Source organism: Chrysochloris asiatica, unplaced genomic scaffold (assembly GCF_000296735.1).
Source record: "Chrysochloris asiatica unplaced genomic scaffold, ChrAsi1.0 scaffold00178, whole genome shotgun sequence".
In the NCBI taxonomy this organism is placed as follows: Eukaryota; Metazoa; Chordata; class Mammalia; order Afrosoricida; family Chrysochloridae; genus Chrysochloris; species Chrysochloris asiatica.
Window position 1 is genome coordinate 1,960,944 of NW_006408696.1, and position 18,844 is coordinate 1,979,787.

The following is an 18,844-nucleotide window of genomic DNA, read 5'->3' on the forward strand; positions in this document are numbered from 1 at the left end:
TGCTAACTTTGTAGTTCGCGGTCCACTGCTGATCCTACAGTGCTTGTTGGCCTTGCCATCTGAAAACAAACTGCTTCTGGTAATCCTTAGGAGATGGGAACGGGAAAAAAGGCACGGGTTAGATCAATAACTGCATTCCAGGTATCAGGAGATACATTGATTTGCTCAAACAACAAAACAACAGCTGGCACAGCAGCTGCAACTGGAGTCACCACCTGGTTAAGTTTATAATAATCCACTGTATTTCTCCAAGAGCCATCTGTGTTTTGCACAGGCCAGGTAGGTGAGTTAAATGGGGGTGTGGTGGGACTCACCACCCCTGCATCCTTCAAGTCCTTGATTCTAGCACTAATCTCTGCAATCCCTCTAGGAATGCAATATGACTTTTAGTTTATTATTTTGCTAGGTAAAGGTAATTCTAAAGGTTTTCAATTGGCCTTTACAGCCATAATAGCCCTTACTCCACATTTCAGGGATCCTGTGTGGGGTTCAAAGCCCACTGGTAGCATAGTGGATTATGAGCTGAACTGCTAACTGCAATGTTAGCAGTTCAAGTCTACCAGCTGCTCTGAGGGAGAAAGATGAGGCTTTCTGCTCCCCTAAAGATTTGCAGCCTCAGAAATCCTATAAAGGGTGGCTAGGAGTTGCAACCGACTCCACGGCACACCACCACCACCCTGTGGGGGTTCTGCAAGTTGCTGAGTATGTCTATTCTGATTATGCATTCTGGAACTGGGGCAATCAGTATAGGATGAGCATGGGAACCCACTGGACCCACAGTAAGATAGAGCCGAGCTAAAACCCCATTAATAACTTGACCTCCATATGCCCTCACTCTGACTGGTGGACCACAGTGACGTTTTTGGCTCTCCTGGAATTAGTGTCAATTCAGACAGAACAAGTGTCCAGCAATCCCAGAAAAGTCTGATTATTTTCTTTCCCCCAATGATTAGTCATCCCTGTAAAAGGCCATAGATCCCTTTGGGGGAAACTGGTAGAAAGACTAACAACTGGCTGTGTAGTGAGGTCCTTCCTCAAGGGGACCTGACCACCCCGTCATTCAAGGGGTTATGGGTCTATAAACTGGGTCCAGTCTGGGAACTGATTGAGTGGACATGACTCCTGTTCTGGCGAGTCAAATTAGACTGCCGTTCACTTGACCCAGAGTCCTTCCTCTTGTACAATCAAGTAAATATTTAGTAGGTATCCCATCTGCTTCACTCCTAGGGACACCCTGCCTAATTAGCCAATGCCATAAGTCCACATGGGTCTGACTATTCTGGTAACCGCTTTGATTCTTCTATCCATTATGGTCACCACGCCCATCTTGTCTCTGTCGATTAAGTGCTGCTACTTGGCCCCAACCATCATGGGGTCCAATCGGCCTATTGTGATTAGGTGTCTCAATTCAATTAGGGAAGTTCCCACTGTCAAATCTGGCTTGCGCAATATGGCAATCACAGCGGTCTTCAAGGATGCCAGCTCCCTTCACTAATTTGTTTCTCATTGTTGTTGTGAACAGTGTACCCTCTGGGCACTCGATGTGTGGGCTTACGGGTGGTGGTTAGGTGCTGTAGAGTCAATTCTGACTCATAGCAACTCTGTACAGGATTTTTGAGGCTGTAAATCTTTACAGGAGCAGAAAGCCTCATCTTTCTCCCACGAAACAGCTAGTAGTTTCAAACTGCTGACCCTGAGGTGAGCAGCCCAATTTGTAACCACTACGTTACCAGGGATTATGGTTTGTTGTTGTTGTTGTTGTTGTTGTTAAGTGCCGTCAAGTCGGTTCCGACCCATAGCGTATCTCCTGATAAATCCATTAGAACATTCCAATTTCCTGTAGCCTTTGGATTCTTTCTTCTACAGAATACTAAGACTAGTCTGACACTTTAAAATGCTTCCAGCTTCTATCCATGACCTGATTATTCCTACACCATTTTCACATGTTAGGAATCTTTTATGGCAGCATCTCATTCTTCTGGTACCAAATTCTGTCTTAGTTATTGTGGTTCCGTAAATTTATTTTAAGTGACCCTTAACTCCCACCAAAATGATTGGGTTGTTAGTAAATGCCACTGAGTAGGTTCTGACTCATAGTGACCCTGTATAGGCTATCCAAGGCTTTAAATCTTTTCAGGTACAGAAAGCCTCATCTTTGTCCCTGGGAGTGTTTGGTAGACTTGAGCTGCCAACCTTGTGGTTCTCAATCCAGTGGTTATCCTACAGAGCTACAGTGTGTTCCCAAACCATTGGATGGGACCATGCAGACAGGATGCACAAGACTGTAATGCCGGGATTTGTTGGTTTTGCCATACTGCTAGGTTTAAAAGAAACCACCTCAGAAGCAGAAACAGAAGATCACAGGACCATCAAGAAAGAAAAGTCATGGACAGAGCATCATATCGCTACCTGGAAAAGTGGCTCTTCTACGCATAGCCTTAGACACTTTCCATGAGGAATGGGTGTACAGGACTCTAATGCACCGTGATGGATTATTGAACCCAGCAGAGAAGTAGAGGGCTGGGGGCTGATAGTTGCTATCAGAATAGGGTAAAGGCATGTCTGACCTCTTTCTTCCTCATAGAAATCGGCCTTGGGCTGATGTGGAGTTTGATTCTCCTTCCCCCTTGTGAAGCCAGAGGAGGCAGACACCATCTCTATGCCATTTGTGCAGTCCTGAAGACTTCTTAGAGGGAATGCTCTGTCATACGAATTTTGAAAATGAAATAATCTATGCAGGCTCACAGAGGCATGAAATGATACGACTGGCTTGAAGAAAAGGCACATAATTTCATAGAATCTGGAGAAGTGTGGACTTGCCTCTAAAAGGAAGAAATTATTAGTATTAAGCTGAGGAGTAAGAACGTCAGATCTGCCTGTGTGGTTTGAAAGTTTGGAACAAGGTTAGTTGAGATGCAGAGACAAGAAGAGTAGTGATTTTCTGAAGGCTAATGAAGTAATTTTTTATGAGACATGCTGGGCTGTGCCTGAGTGAAGGGGATTGTAATATAGAAGGTCCAGAGCAAAATGACCTGAGTGATTTTAAGGGCTTAGAATCAACAGGACCTGGGGAGACGTGGGTATGGAGGCAATTGTAAAGAAATGATAATATCAAAGAAGGCAGCTGATTCTGGAAAGCAATTCTTCTATAAAATTTGAAGGAACTTTCTCAGTGTCAGCTTCTCCATCTACTAGGTGGAAGTTTCCCCTCAGCACTGGGAGAGCTTGACTGTAGTTCAGGTAACATTCAAAGGTTCTATAGTAGTAAGCCATGGTGACTGGAAGAGGAACAGAATCTAGTGGGGGCAAAGACTCCAAGTTCCATATCACTTTATTCATTGATAGATGTGCGGGGAGAGACTAGGGGGTAAAGAACGTGCTAATTTGTACCTCTCTGCACTTTCTTTAATCACGTTGCTGTTAGTTGCTGTTGAATTGACGTAGCAACTGCTGGTGTCTTTATGAACAACAGAACACAAGTTGTCTCGTCCTGCATTATCCTCATCAATCTCCAGCAAGTTGGAGCCCACCATTTCAGCTACTGTGCCAAGCCATCTCACTGAAGGTCTCTGATGCACATCCTCGTTGGCTCTAATTCACCAAACATGATGTCCTCTCCCAGTGATGTCCTTTCTCTTGATGTGTCCAAAGCAAGCAAATCAGACCTTTTCTGTTAGGAGCCATAGAATTTCCATTGGCTTATGTTTGACTCGCTATGAGTCAGAACTGACTCGACAACACCTAGCAACACCAATGTTCAGAATCTTGTCCAACACTTCTGTCTCCCCGTTTTAGTCTGGAAGCTCTGCTGGAACCTGCCCACCATGGAGGACTCTACTGGTATTTGAAAGAGCAGTGGAATCACTCTTGGTGGAAAGGATGTGATGTTGGAACCTACGGCACTGGTATTTGAAATACTGGTCTTTGAAATACCAGTGCTACAGCATCACGGCAAGATGGAAGTCGCCATAAAGTGACAAAGTAACAGATGGGCCTTACCCATATTACACATTAAAATCACTTGGAGTTTGAAAAAAATCTGATGCCCAGGCCACGCCCCAAACCAGTTAAATCAGAACCTCTGTAGGTGAGATCGAGGCAGCAGTATTTTTAAAGCTCCCTAGCTTATTCCATAGTGCAGCTAGTGTCAAGAACCTAGAGATTTACAGACGCTTCAGAGACTAATTTCTGCTGGCTCAGGCAGAGATCTATTGGCAATCAGATATGTGGGCAATCTAGTTTCATGATACTGTAAACATTTTTGAAGGCATATTAACTCACTCAAGCTGCTCAAATAACATTTATCTTTAAATGATAATTTGATATTTGGCATTTGATGGTCTTGCATAGTTAATGTTAATCTCAAAGTGTCTGACTGAAGTCCAAAGGCTAACTGTACACTTGGCAGGATATGGTTTAATGATCAGAGAGTACGCTGAGGTTCACAAGAGCAAAACAAATTAAGTAAAACATGTCGATTTGAAATACATTTCATTTTTTTTTTGAGTTTTCTAATGTCTGGTTTTGCTTTACTGTTTCAATACTGGAAATGACCTATTCCGCACACATACCTGCTGCCATTTTTGAAATGGTTTGTAATTCCTAGATTCCAAGAAAAAACAAAACCCAGTTGCTTTAGGATTGATTGCAATTCTTGGTAACCCAGCTGTGTGAGAGTAAAGGTGTATTCTATAAGGAGGCCTGGGGTGGTGGTGTACAAATAGCACTGGGCTGCAAGGTCGGTTTCAACCAAAAGGTTGGTAGTTCAAATCCACAAACCATTCCTCAGAATCCCTATACAGGGTCACTATGACTTGATAGAGCTTAACAACAACAACAGGGTAGTTAATGAACGATTTTCCAGAAGCAAATTGCCACATTGCTAGGCCTAGATTCCAAGGTGCCTGTGGATGGACTCGTACCACCAAACTTTCAGTTTACAGTCAAGTGCTTAACCGTTTACACCACCACTCAGGGACACGTGATTCCTTGCTATAATCATAGAAATGTTTATTCTATAGGGCAGATTATTTGAGTAAATTTAATCCATCGATTTACTTCCTCGTGAAGCATTGTAGTAGGATAAGCACTCAACAGCAAAGTCAGTTTGAACTGCAAGGTCGGTTTGAACCGCAAGGTGGGCAGTTCAAATTCACCAGCTGACCTTGGGATTCGAATTAACCTTGGGTCTAGTGCTTATCCTACAGCACCATACCGGGACTCTGCATTCTTTCTTTTTTTTGGTTTTTGAAGGATTATTTATTAACAAGATAGATAGCATGCTTATTTAACATGGACTTTTAGGCTACGGTAGCTAAAGGAAAACCACCTGTTCACTGGGTAACAGGACTTGCTTCAGTGAAATTGAAAAATACTGTCATTTTAATCTCAAACTTCAGAATTTGAATAGATGACAGTGATCTGTTTCAAGATGGGAGCAGAAAAGAATCATTGAAAGCTTCAACAAAAAATTCCACCTCTCTGTTCCTCAGATCCCGCTATAGTCTTCACAGTTCATACAATATGAGGGACGCTTCAATTCAACCTTTCAGAGAGGACATCCCAGCTTTCATGAGCTCATCAACCAGGAGAGTGTTAGTAGCAATTACAGTGCAGGAGTGAAGAAGCTGTTTCTTTATACAACACTTATCCCATGTGCCTGCTTCTGTTGACACCATTGGTTCACCTGTGTTCAAGTTGACACCCATAAGCTGACCCGATTCAGAAAGTTCTGCTTGAACTTTTACTAGTGTTGTATGAAGGTCAAAACTCAAGTTCTGCACAAGAACTTTGGGGATAATGAGCAACATGTCAGCAAATGCTTGGACTCCCAGTTGGGCCCTTCCCTTGACGCTGGATTTGTGTTTCATCAGAACCTCTGCCATTGCCACTTCCACGGCACTAGCCCCAGGAACCACACAGCCGTCACCGATAGCATTTTGAAGGCCCTCAAACCATCTCAAATTGCATCTTTGATTTGAGTGAGTGTGTGCTTATTTCGTCCTTTGATCAAGAGTGTGACAGAGCGTGGGTTATTGCACTTCTCCATAAAGGTAAACTTCTCTTCTCCCAATGTGTACTCAAAGACCAGTCCTGCATGTCCCAAACAGTCAGGATTTAGGTCATCTAAAGAATTTAGAGCCACCCTGCCACAGGCCAGTGTCAGTCTCTCCGTGGTTCTCCGTTTCACTCTGCGCAGAGCCACTATGTCTTCCTTTGCAAGAGCATCTAAGGAAAAAGGGTCAATTCCCTTATTAATAACAACAAATCCTTTATTGGAATCACCACAGACTTTCTTTTTCAGTCCGATTAATTTTTTAACTCGATTTTGATGAATTTTCTTTCTGCTTTTACAAGTTTTTCTCTCTCTTTGGCACTTTTATAAAAGAAGCTGGAGTTCACGTCTGTTTTATCATATTCTAACGACACATTGCATGTGAGGATGTACGCATCTTCCACTCTTTTCTTCATATCAGGATACCGTGCTCCATGGCCCAGAAATTAGTCCTCTGATTAAGCTTGTATCTGTTTCAGATTTATGTTTCATTTCCATGATTTCAACCATGAAAAGGTCAATAGGTTCATCTTGTTTTTTAATGGCCAAAATGGAGTCAACTACAGCCTCTATTAATATGTCAGCAAGCTGAGCATGAACTTTAGTATGCAGAGATGTTCTGGCCACATCTATCAGGGTTTCTCTGTACATCTCTTTGCTTACTTTGATTTTTTCCAAAACCTGAAGTGCCTTTTCCTTTGCAGCTTCAAATCCTTCAGTTATGATTCTGGGATGCAGACCTTCAGGAACATAGTGGTCTGCCTGTTTCAGCAGCTCACTGATGATCAGGTTGTTGGAAGCTGTACCCTCACCAGTTACGTCGTCCTGGGCTGTTGCTACTTTTGTTATTAAGGAGGCTGTTGGGTGTTGAATTTGCATTTCATGAAGCAGCACATTTCCATCTTTAGTAAGCTTGATTTCTCCAGCACCAGAAACAAGCATCTTCATGGTGCCCTTGGGGCCCAGATTGGTCCTCAGCATGTCCTGCAGCTCCCAGGCCGTGCTATTGTTGACCGCCAGAGCCGCCTGGGCTCGAGCCACCTCGGCCTTGGGGTTCAGGGTCTTCATGGCCGACATGTTGAGGAAGAGACTGAGAAACTGTAAAGAAACTTCCAGCTCAGCATGGACAGGAGGTTCTGCATTCTTTCTTTGGCAAACATTTATGCAGTAGCCTGGAGTGGTGCTGCGGTTTAATGCGTCAGACTGCAAAGTCTGTTTGAGTCACAAGGTCCGTGGTTCAAGCTTACCAGGTGCTCCTTGGAAACCCTATACAAGGTCACTCTGAGTCAACAACAACTCGACAGTGCTTAACAACAATTTAATGTCAGCACTGAGCTGGGTAGCTAGGAGGCAGAGTCATAAGACATGATTCCTTTCTGCCCTTGAATAGCTCATCATAGCGATAGTGAGATGGGTGGACAAGTCCAATACAGTGAGCCAAGTCCAGAGGTTGAGATAAAAATAAAGAGTTGTGAGCAGACCATGAACTTGGCTGCTTGTTACCAGATGCAGTGCACTGACTCCACAGGCTAGCACGGTTGTGTGAATTTGTTGTCATGCATTGATGCCTACTCTGGTGATCCTATAGAGCAAGACGATATTCCAAATGCTCCTACTGAGCCACACCAGGACTCTCCACATAGGGTTTCCAAGGCTGTTCTGGTGTAGCACTATAGGATAAGCACTGGGCTGCTAACCACAAGGTTTGATGCTTCTCAAATCCACCAGCTGCTCCTAGGAAACCCTCTACAGGGTCTCTATGAGCCAGAACCAACTTGAGGACACTTAGCAACAACAATCTTTAGAGAAGCAGAGTTGGTGAGCTGAACTTGAGGTTAAACTGACTTTGCAGTCCAGCACATTAACCCGCAGTGATCTTTATGTTGTTGTTGTTAAGTGCTGTTGAGTTGGTTCCTACCCATAGTGAACTTGCATAGGGTTTCTGAGGAGTGGCTGGTGAGCTTGAACCAACTTTGCAGTTCAAACTGACCTTGTAGTCCAGCGCATTAAGTCACATTTGGGCTCTTTATAGGACTCACCAGAATCTACATTGTTGTTGTTGTTGTTAAGTGCTATCGAGTTGATTCCAACACATAGTGATCCTGTATAGGTTTCCGAGGAGCGGCTGGTGAGCTTGAACCACCGACTTTGCAGCTTAAACTGACTTTGTATTCCAGCACATTAGCCCATAGCATTGCATCAGGACTCCAGAATCTATATGGTGGTAGTGTGCCGGGGAGTTAGTTTCAACTTATAACGACCCTGTATAGGGTTTCCAAGGCTGTAAATCTTTACGGGAGCAGAAAGCCTCATCTTTCTCCCATGGAATGGCTGGTGGTTTTGAACTGCTGACATTGAGTTAGCAACCCAATTCATAAACACTTCATCACCAGAATCTATATTGTTGTTAAGTGCCGTCGAGTTGGTTCTGACCTTAGCGACCCTGTATAGGGTTTCTGAGGAGCAGGTGGTGAGCTTGAACTGCCAGCCTTACAGTTCAAATGGCTTTGCAGTCTGGTGCATTAACCCACAGCACCACACCAGGACTCCTAGAATCCATATAGGAACCTCTCTATATGGGAATCTGTAAATCTTTACGGGAACAGAAAGTCTCATCTTTCTCCTGCAGAACGGCTGGTGGGTTTGAATTGCTGACTTCATGTTTGCAGTCCAATGTTTATCCTATAGAGCCACGCCAGAACTCCTTCACTGTTGTTGTTAGGTGTGGTCGAGTTGGTTCTGACTAATAGTGTATAGGGTTTCCAAGGAGTGATTAGTGAGTTTGAACTTGTGGTTCAAGCCGACCTTGCAACCCTGTATTTATACACTTATCCTACACTTATCTTGGTGTTGCTAAGTGCCTTTGAGTCAGTTCCTGCATAGGGTTTCCGAGGAGCAGCTGGTGAACTTGAACCACCGACCTTGTGATTCAAACCAACCTTGAGCCCAGTGTATGAACCCATAGCGCCACATCAGAACTCCTACCTACTGTTATGTGGTCCTGTTATTTGGTGGTGGATAGTGACTTTGTACAGGGTTTCCGAGGCTGGAAAATCTTTACAGGAACAGAAAGCCTCATCTTTCTCCTGTGGAACAGCTGGTAGTTTAGAACTACTGACCTTGAGGTTCACAGCCCGACTCATACCCACTATGGTGCCAGAGCTCCTGTTATATAGTCCTTTCCAAATTCCTGTTGCTCGATAAGATTCTGAATTTGTAAAATAAATTTTCACCAGTGGTCAAAGGCTGTTAATTTATTTGTTGAATTACAGTGCCACCTGTGGAACCCAAAAGAGAACCATTACTTAAAAAAAAAAAAAAAAAAAAAAGACTTTCATTGGCGTGGCGCTGTAGTTTAAGCATTGGACAGCAAGGTCAGTTTGAATTGCAAGATCAGCAATTCAAACTCACCAGCCAGCCACTCCTTGAAAACTCTATACAAGGTTGCTGTGAGTTGGAACTGACTTCATGGCACTTAACAACAACAACACGATCAATCTACTATAGATATAGCATGTTTTTAACGGTCACATACATAGCATTTGTTTTGCCTGAAGGTCACACAGTGGATACTCCCAACATCATATTTGCAATACAAGTGTAGAAACTGACTTAGTAAATAAATGATACCGCCTTAAATGCCAGCAAAGAGCCAGCTCCAAACCAAACAGCATCAAGATGAATTATTTCCAAATTGAAAAACAAACCAACAAAAGAAAACCCTCCAGGCTTTGTCTTTTTTTCTTTTTTTAAGTTTTATTGTGAGTTGAGTAATAGTTTACATGAGATAACATCAGTTTTGCACTCATCCTATCGTATTTCGTTTCATTTTATGATTGCAATCCCCTTCATGCATCACCACTCAACAGTATTTGTTTCTATTCCCTCTGGGTTTTTTTTGCTTGTTTTTTTTGGCAGGGATGTACACAAAAACACTCAGGAATATATAACCATTTAAACAACCAAAGGGCACATTCTGCAAGCCTGCCTCCTGGCCACCAGCTCTTAGTCCTTCTCTTCCCATGAATCTAGAGTCCTCAGCTGCTCCCTCTCTCCATATCCCCATCTCTGCCTCCATATCTGGTATCGCTGCTTCTCTGGATAAGGTGCAGTCCACTTGTGCTCTTCTCCTTTGATGGTCCTAGGATCCTCTGTTTCTGGACTGTAAGATTAACTACTCCCCACTTTATGTTACAAAACTTCTACCTTTACAGTTGTGACAGTTACTATTAGTCATGATAACAGTTACTATTGAATCATAAGAATCTTATCTCCATCTCCTTTCACCAGACCCGTCTAGACAAGATGAAAACTATTCAGTGGGGGCAGGCATTTTAAGTCATAAAAATATTCATGGTGTTTAATGTTTTGTAGCCAATAATTAAAATAAAATTTAAAACTGCTTTTGAAAACAAGCATTTTCCATAGAGATTTACCGTAGCAGCTCCTTGTACAGCCACAAATCTCTGGCCTTTAGCTAACGGCACCTGTTTCTCGTAAGCATTGATTAGGCTACCAGGGTAGAAATGAGATCACCTGATGTATTATGTTTGGTGCTGGTGGATTACCCGCCCCCCCCCATTTCATAGCATCAATCCTATACAGTGAAATGATACAATAGTCAGAAATAGTTATTGTATATTTATTTATTAATATGTTTTACATATTCTTGACCTATGCGACCAGTCACTGAAGTATAGAACCTTGAAAAGGAAAAGAAAACGCTTCTCTGAAGAGTTTATGCAACTCATATAGGATCAACAGAAGAACTAGAAAAAGCTAGCAACTAGAATACTGGATGTATTTATTGAGACATAACTCCCCCCTTCCCCTCAAACCCTAGTTCCTGGGGTGGGGGAAGCAATGTCTATTTGAGAAGATAGTAATAAAATACACACATAAAATATTCCAGTTACAAACACCTGTGTACATATAAGCATATACACTTGTTGGGTTGCTAGAATGAATATTGGAATAATGAAAGGTTAGTCTTTCCACAGAAGGTGGCCTAGCAGAGTAGATTCACACAGGTGACAGGAAAGGTGTGATTGCTTCTTTTTCCCCATGATTCCCTGGTGACCAGAGGTATGGCTAGCTTCTATTCTCATCTATCTCCAGTGGAGACCTGAATCTCCTGCAGTTTGGAGCCTAGTGGTTGGGAGTCATGCCAGTGTGAAGTGGGGGTCAGCTTCAGGAGGGCTTGGCTCCACACCTCAGAACTACCAGACCAACATTATTCTAGCAGAACCCTCAAAACACGTCACATAGCCTCCAGCTGTCCTGTGGTCCTAACAGACACTGAAACTGGCTCCATCAAGGGCCTCCTCGAACTACTTCCAGATTGAGTTCCCTGAACATAATAACATCTAGGCTGATAGAAAATCCATCTAGGGCCAAGAACTCCATAGTCACATGCCTCCTGCAACACCTTGTGAGCTACTTGGCTAACATCCATTTCCGTCTTTTCTTTCTTCCTTATCTTCTTAATGACCTTTTCCTAGTTTCCTATATGATATTCTTGAGGTCATCCTACAATTCTCTGATTTTCAGTCATTTGTGTATAATGCTTCAAATCTATTCTTAAGATGATCTTTTAATTCAGGTGGGATATGTTCAAGGTCATAGTTTGGCTTTTGTGGACTTGTTTTAATTTTCTGCGGCTTCAGCTTGAACTTGAACATGAACAATTGCATTTGCTCATATGGCTATGCAATTATACATGAGCAATTGATGGGCAGAGAGGTAGGGTCAAAGAATTAAGGGGAAGAAATTGCTCTTATTATTGTAGAGAGGTAGTGGAGACAACAGCACATTAAAGTATATTAAAACCATGAGATGGGCACTACATCTGGTGAAGTCCACTTGCATAGTCCTCTTTTATATTATTTTAAAAGGTATTGGCAATGAAGAAGTCATTGGTCTTGCAAAATTCTATCATGTGATCTCCAGCAGTATTATTTCTGTCACCAAGGCTATATTTTCCAACTACTGATCCTTCTTCTTGGTTTCTAACCTTTGCATTCCAATCACCAGTAATTATCAATATATCTTGGTTGCATGTTTGACCAATTTCACATGGAAGAAGTTGGTAGAATTCTTCAACTTCATCATCACTGGCTTTAGTGGAGTGATATTAACTGGCCTTCCTTGTAAGCATATTGCTATTATTCTATCACAGACAACATTATACTTCAAAATAGGTCATGAAATGTTCTTGTTGATGATGAATGTGTGACATCATTCCTCTTCAATTTGTCATTCCTGGCATAGTAAACCATGTGATTGTCAGATTCAAAATGTCCATTAACCAGTCCATTTCAGCTCACTAATGCCCGGGATATCTACGCTTATGCATTCCATTTCATTTTTGACAACTTCCAATTTTCCTAGATTAATACTTTGTACATTCCATGTTCCATTATTTATGGATGTTTGTAGCTGTTCCTTCTTATTTTGAGTTTGCCCTGTCAACAAATGAAGGTCCTGAAATCTTTGGTCCATTCGTGTCATTGTGGTCAACTTTGAGGAGGCAGCTCTTCTCCTGTCATGTTCTGAGTGCCTTCCAAGCTTTGGGACCTATCTTCTGGTACTACGTCTGACAATATTCTGGTGTTATTTATCATGTTTCAATATTCAAATTTCTGGTACTATCAGACTGCTATTCACATGGTTTTCATTGGCTAAATATTTGGAAGTAGTCTCTCACTCCTTCTTCTGAGTCTGTCCTAGTCTGGAAGCTCAGCTGAAACCTGTCCACCATGGGTGACCCTGTTAGGCATTCAAAATACCAGTGGCATAGCTTCCAGCATCACAGCAGCCTGTAAGCCACCACACTGAGACAAACTGAGATGAATGGTAGAATGAAACAATGGAATGAAATTAGAAATGAATTATGAAAGGAAAATTGGAAAGTACACAAATATGTGAAAATGAAAACAACACACTGTTTAGCAATCAATGGGTCAAGGAAGAAATCAAAGAGCAATCAGAAAATACTCAGCATTGAATAAAAATGGAGGTACAACAAACTAAAGCCTATGGGACAAGATGAAGCAGTGTTCAAAGGGAAATTTATAGTGGTATATACCTACATTAAAAAATAAAGATCTCAAATCAATATCCTGTCTTTTCAATTTAAGGAATTAGATAAAGAAAAATAAACTAAGACTGAAGTTATCAGAGGAAGGAAATAAAAATCAGATCAGAGATAAGTGAAATAAAAAATAGAAAAAACACAGAGAGAATTATCAAAACCAAAAGTTTGTTTTCTGAGAAGATCAATAAAATTGAGAAAACTTTAGGTAGAATGACAAAGATAAAAGATGTAAATATCTAAAATTAGAAATGGATGTGAGACATTACAATCGACCCTACAGAAATAAAAAGAATCCTAAGAGAATGTTATGAACAATTGTACTTCAACAAATTAGATAACGTCCAAGAAATGGATACATTCCTGGAAACACATAAATTTTCTACACTGACTGAAGGAAAATTAGGAGATCTCAACAGACTTAAAACAAGTGAAGAGATTGAATTGGTGATCACAAACTTCCCAACAAAGCAAAGGCCTGGACCAGATGGTTTCATTGGGAATTCTACCCAATATTTATTAAAGGTATGACTCCAATCTTTGCTAAATTTTTCTGAAAAATAGAAGAAGAGGGAAACTTTCTAACGTATTCTATGGCGCTTACAGTGCTCTTTATACCAAAGGCAGACAAAGACATCATAAGTCACAAAAATGACTGACCAATATCTGTTGTGGATATAGATGCAAAAATCCTCAACAAAATACTAGTAAACTAAATCCAAAAGTTTATTAATAGGATTATACACCATGATAAAAGAGATTTATCCCAGGAATGTAAGCATAGAAAATCAATCAATACTACATTAACAGAACAAAAGGAAAAGAATTGCATGATCATCTCAATGCAGTAAAAGCACTTCACAAAATTCAAAATGCTTTCATGATCAAAACATTCAACAAGTTACGGACTAAAGGGAAAGTTCACAATACCATAAAAGGCATTTGGGAAAATCTTACAGCCAACATCGTGTTCAATGGAGAAAGACCAAGAATTTCCCCCTTAAATCATAAAACACGATGTCTGCTCTCACCTCTACTATAAATATCCAGAGTAATTAGGCAAGAAAAAGAAATAAAAGATACCCAAAATGGGAAGGAAAAAGTAAAACATAATCTTCTATATAGAATATCCCAAACATTCTACAAAAAGTCTGCTAGAGCTAATGCATGAATTCAGTAAAGGGGTAGGGTACAAAGTCAACATACACAAATCAGTTGGGTCACTTCTTCCTTCAATACCATCAGTTCTTGATTGTATGTTACCTGCTGAAATGGCTGAACATCGACCAATTCTTTTTGGTGTCTTGTTTTGGTGCTTTCTGCCTCATTCAATTTTTGCCCATAGAATTCTTCAATACTGCAATTTGAGGCTTGAATTTTTCTTCAGTTCTTTCAGCTGGATAAAGGCTGAGTGTGTTCTTTCTTTACGGTTTTCTAACTCTAGGTCTTTGAATGTTTCATTATAATACTTTACTTTCTCTCAAGCTGCCCTCTGAAGTCTTCTGTTCAGCTCTTTCACGTCATTATTTCTTTTTTCCACTTTAGTGATTCTAAGTACAAGAGTAATTTTCAGAGTCTCTTCTAACATCCATTTTCGTCGTTTCTTTTTTAATGATCTTTTGCTTTCTTCACGGAACTTATTGAAGTGCAATGGGTTGTGCAATGGGTTAAGCAGTGGGATGCTAACTCCAAGGTAAGTGGTTCAAACATACCAGTCATTCCACAGGAGAAAGATCAGACTCTCTGTTCTCATAAAGATTACAGTCTTGGAAACCCTACTCTGTCCTACAGCATTGCTATAACACAGAATCAACTTGACAGCTGTGAGTTTTTTGTTTTGCTCTCTTCACGTTTTATATCTTTGATGTCATGCTACAATTCAATTGGTCTTTGGTCATTAGTGTTCAATATGTCAAATCTATTCATGAGATGGTTTCTAAATTTAGGTGAGATATACTCAAAGTTGTGCTTTGACTCTCACAGACTTGTTTTAATTTTCTTCAGCTTCAACCTGAACTTCTATATGAACAATTGATCTGTTCCACAGTCGGCCGTGGCCTTGGTTTGTTTGATGAAACTGAACTCAGTCATCTTTCTACAGTAGAGTCAACTTGATTCCTGTGTATTCCATCTGGTGAGGTCTATGTGTAAAGTAGTCATTTATTTTGTTGGAAAAGGTATATCCAATGAATAAGTCATTTGTGTTGCATAATTCTCTCATGTAATTTCTAGCACTGTTTCTGTCACAAAGGTCATATTTTCCAACTACTGATCCTTGTTTGTTTCCAAATTTCCCATTTCAATCACTAGTAATTATCAATGTGTCTTGATTGTATGCTTGGTCAAGTTCAGACTGCAGAAGTTGGTAAAAATCTTCAGTTCCTTCATCATTAGTAGTTGGCATGTAAATTTGAGTAACAGTTGTATTAACTGGTCTTCCTGATGTATGGTATCATCCTATCACTAACAGCATTGTACTTCAGGATCGATAATTTTAATACAAAAACATTTGTTGCTTTCAAATAAAGAGAGAGAGAGAGACAGAAAGACAGAGAGAGGCCAAAGACAACATCCTTGATAATTTTCTTCTATGTTAAACAAAAATCTCATAACTAACTTTAAAAAAAATTCTCATTAAAAAAAAAAAAGATGCAGAACCATAATTTGTTGGTGGCTCTCGAAGGCCAGGTTCATCTGGGTGTCTTTCAGGACATGATGTGCTTCAGCTCCTCTACACAGGATTACTTAAAGCATTTTGGGGGTTCTTTTGAGAGACTGTAGCACCATTCCTCTTTAATTTGTCATTCATGACATATTAAACCATACGACTTTCCAATTCAAAATGGCCAATATCAATCAATCACAGTTCACTAAGACCTATGATATCAGTCTTTATGTGTTCCATTTCATTTTTGACAGCTTCCAATTTTCCTTATTCATGCTCTGTACATTCCAGGTTTTGATTATTAATGAATGTTTGCAGCTGTTTCCTACCATCATGAGTCCTGCCAAATGAAGGTCCCCAAGACTTTATTCCATCTACCTCATTAAGGCCAACTCTCCTTTGTGGAGGCAGCTCTTCCCCAGTTGTGTTTTGAGTGTCAACCTGAGGGGCTTATCTTCTGGTATAATACCAGACAGTGTTCCACTGGTTTTCACTGGCCAAGTTTTTCAGAAGTAGATATCCTTTTTCCCAGTCTCAGTCTGAAAGCTCCTCTGAAACCCACTCATCATGGGTGAGCTTGTTGGTTTTAGAAAACCTGGTGGCATAGTGTCCAGCAGCACAGAAATATGCAAGTCACCAACAGTCTTCTGTCAGTTTGTTGGACTGTGGTGGTTTGTGTGTTGGATGATTCTGGAAGCTAACCACCTGGATGTGGTGCTGTGAGTTAAATGCGCTGGACTGCAAAGTTGGTCTGAACCACAAGGTCGGTGGTTCAAGCTCACCAGTTGCTCCTTGGATACCCTATACAGGGTTACTATGGGTTGGAACTGACTCGACGGCACTTAACATCAACAACCACTCTTCTGTCAGTTTGTTGGACTGGGGTGGTTTGTGTGTTGCTTTGATTCTGGAAGCTATGTTACTGGTATTTGAAATACCAACAGGGTCACCCATAGGGGACAGATTTCAGCAGAGCTTCCAGAGTAGGAAGGAGAGGGAGACTACTTCTAAATGGTTAGCCACTGAAAACCTTATGAACAGCAGTAGAACATTGTCAGATAGAGTGCTAGAAAATGAAAACATTATAAATAGCGGCCGAATATTGTCAGATATGTCACCAGAAGATGAGCCCCTCAGAGTATGACTGGAGAAGAGATGCCGCCTTACAGTAGGATTGACCGTGATAACATGAGTAGAGCATTCAGGACCTTCATGTGCTGATGGGGCACAACTCAAAATGAGGAGAAACAGTTGTAGACATCCATTAGTAAGCAGAACATGGAGCATACTAAGCACAGATCTAGGAAAACTGGAAGTCATAAAAAATCAAATGGAACACATAAAGATCAGTATCCTAGGTATTAGTGAGCTAAAATGGACAGGTGTTGGCCATTTCAAATCAGATACTCACGTGGTTTACTATGCCAGGAATGACAAATTGAAGAGGAATGGAGTCATATTTATTGTCAAAAAGAGCATTTCAAGATCTATCTTAAAGTACAGTGCTGTTTGTGATAGGATAGTATCCATACATCTACAAGGAAAATCAGTTAATACCACTATCATTCAAAGGTAGGCACCAGCCATTAAAGTCATTGATGATAAATTAAAGAATTCTACCAACTTCTCCAGTCTAAAATTGATTCAGCATGCGATCAAGATGTATTGATAGTTACTGGTGATTGGAATGCAAAGGTTGGAAACAATGAGGAAATGATGATAGAAATGATACTGAAGATTGCATGATAGAATTATGCAAGACCACTGACTTATTCATTACAAATACCTTTTTTTAAACAATATTAAAGAAAACGATACACATGAACCTCACCAGATGGAATACAGAAAAATCAAATTGACTACATCTTGGGAAAAGACAGTGGAAAAACTCAATACCATCAGCCAATACAAGGCCAGGGCAAACTGTGGAACCAGACCATCAATTGCCCATATGTAAGTTCAGGCTGAAGCTGAAGCAAACTAAAACAAGCCCATGAGAGCCAAAATATGACCTTGAACATATCCCACCTGAATGTACAGACCATCTCAAGAACTGATTTAATACATTAGACATTAAAGACCGAAGCTCTGAAGAATTGTGGGAAGACATTAATAACATCATATGGCAAGAAAGCAAAAGGTCATTAAAAAGACAGGAAAGAATGAAAAGACCAAAATGAATGTCAGAAGACACTTGGAAACTTGTCTTCCAGCATCGAGACAGTAAAGCAAATAGAAGAAATGAGGAAGTAAAAGAGCTGAACAGAAACTTTCAATGGATAGCTCAAGTATTATAATGAAATGTGCAGAAAACTAAAAGAGAAGAACATGCGCAGCATTTCTCAAGCTGAAAGAACGGAAGAAAAAACAAATCAAGTTTTGACTTGAAATACTGAAGGATTCTATGTACAAAATATTGAACGCTATCAAAAGAAAATGTCTAGTCGGTTCCCAGCATCACAGAATCACATTGTTAAGAGACATGGTCGATGTTTAACCATTTCAAGTGGCAGCATATGATCAAGAGGTGATGGTATTGAAGAAAGAAGTCCAAGCTGCCCTGAAAACTTTGGTGAGAAACAGGGCTCCAGGACTTCACAGAATACAAACAATCAGTATTTGCAGAACATTTAATTGTCCTCATGAGAAACCTGTACATAGACCAAGAGGCAGTTGTTGCAACAGAACAAGGGGATACTGAATGGTTTAAAATTAGGAACAATATGTTCCAGGGAGTTATTATTTCATCATATTTATTCAATCTGTTTGCTGAGCAAATAATTCTAGAAGCTGGATTATATGAAGAAGAACATGGCATCAGGAATGGTGGAAGACTCATTAACAACCTATGATATACGTTTGATACAACCTTTCTTCAATCACATTAAAAAGGTGAATTATCTGACGTAACATTTTTTGTCTATCATTTCATTTTGGGATGGCTGTCCTAAAGTGACTACACAAATATCATTTGACTTATTATTTGGAATTGTCATTTTCTTCTTTTAAGCTATCTCAAAGGGCTATTTAA

At 40.5% G+C, this 18,844-nt stretch overlaps 1 pseudogene; it reads right to left on the minus strand.

Moving 5' to 3' along the window:
- Window positions 1-5,540: 5,540 nt before the first annotated feature.
- On the minus strand, window positions 5,541-7,132 carry LOC102824777 (annotated as a pseudogene).
- Between the last annotated feature and the right edge of the window lie 11,712 nt (window positions 7,133-18,844).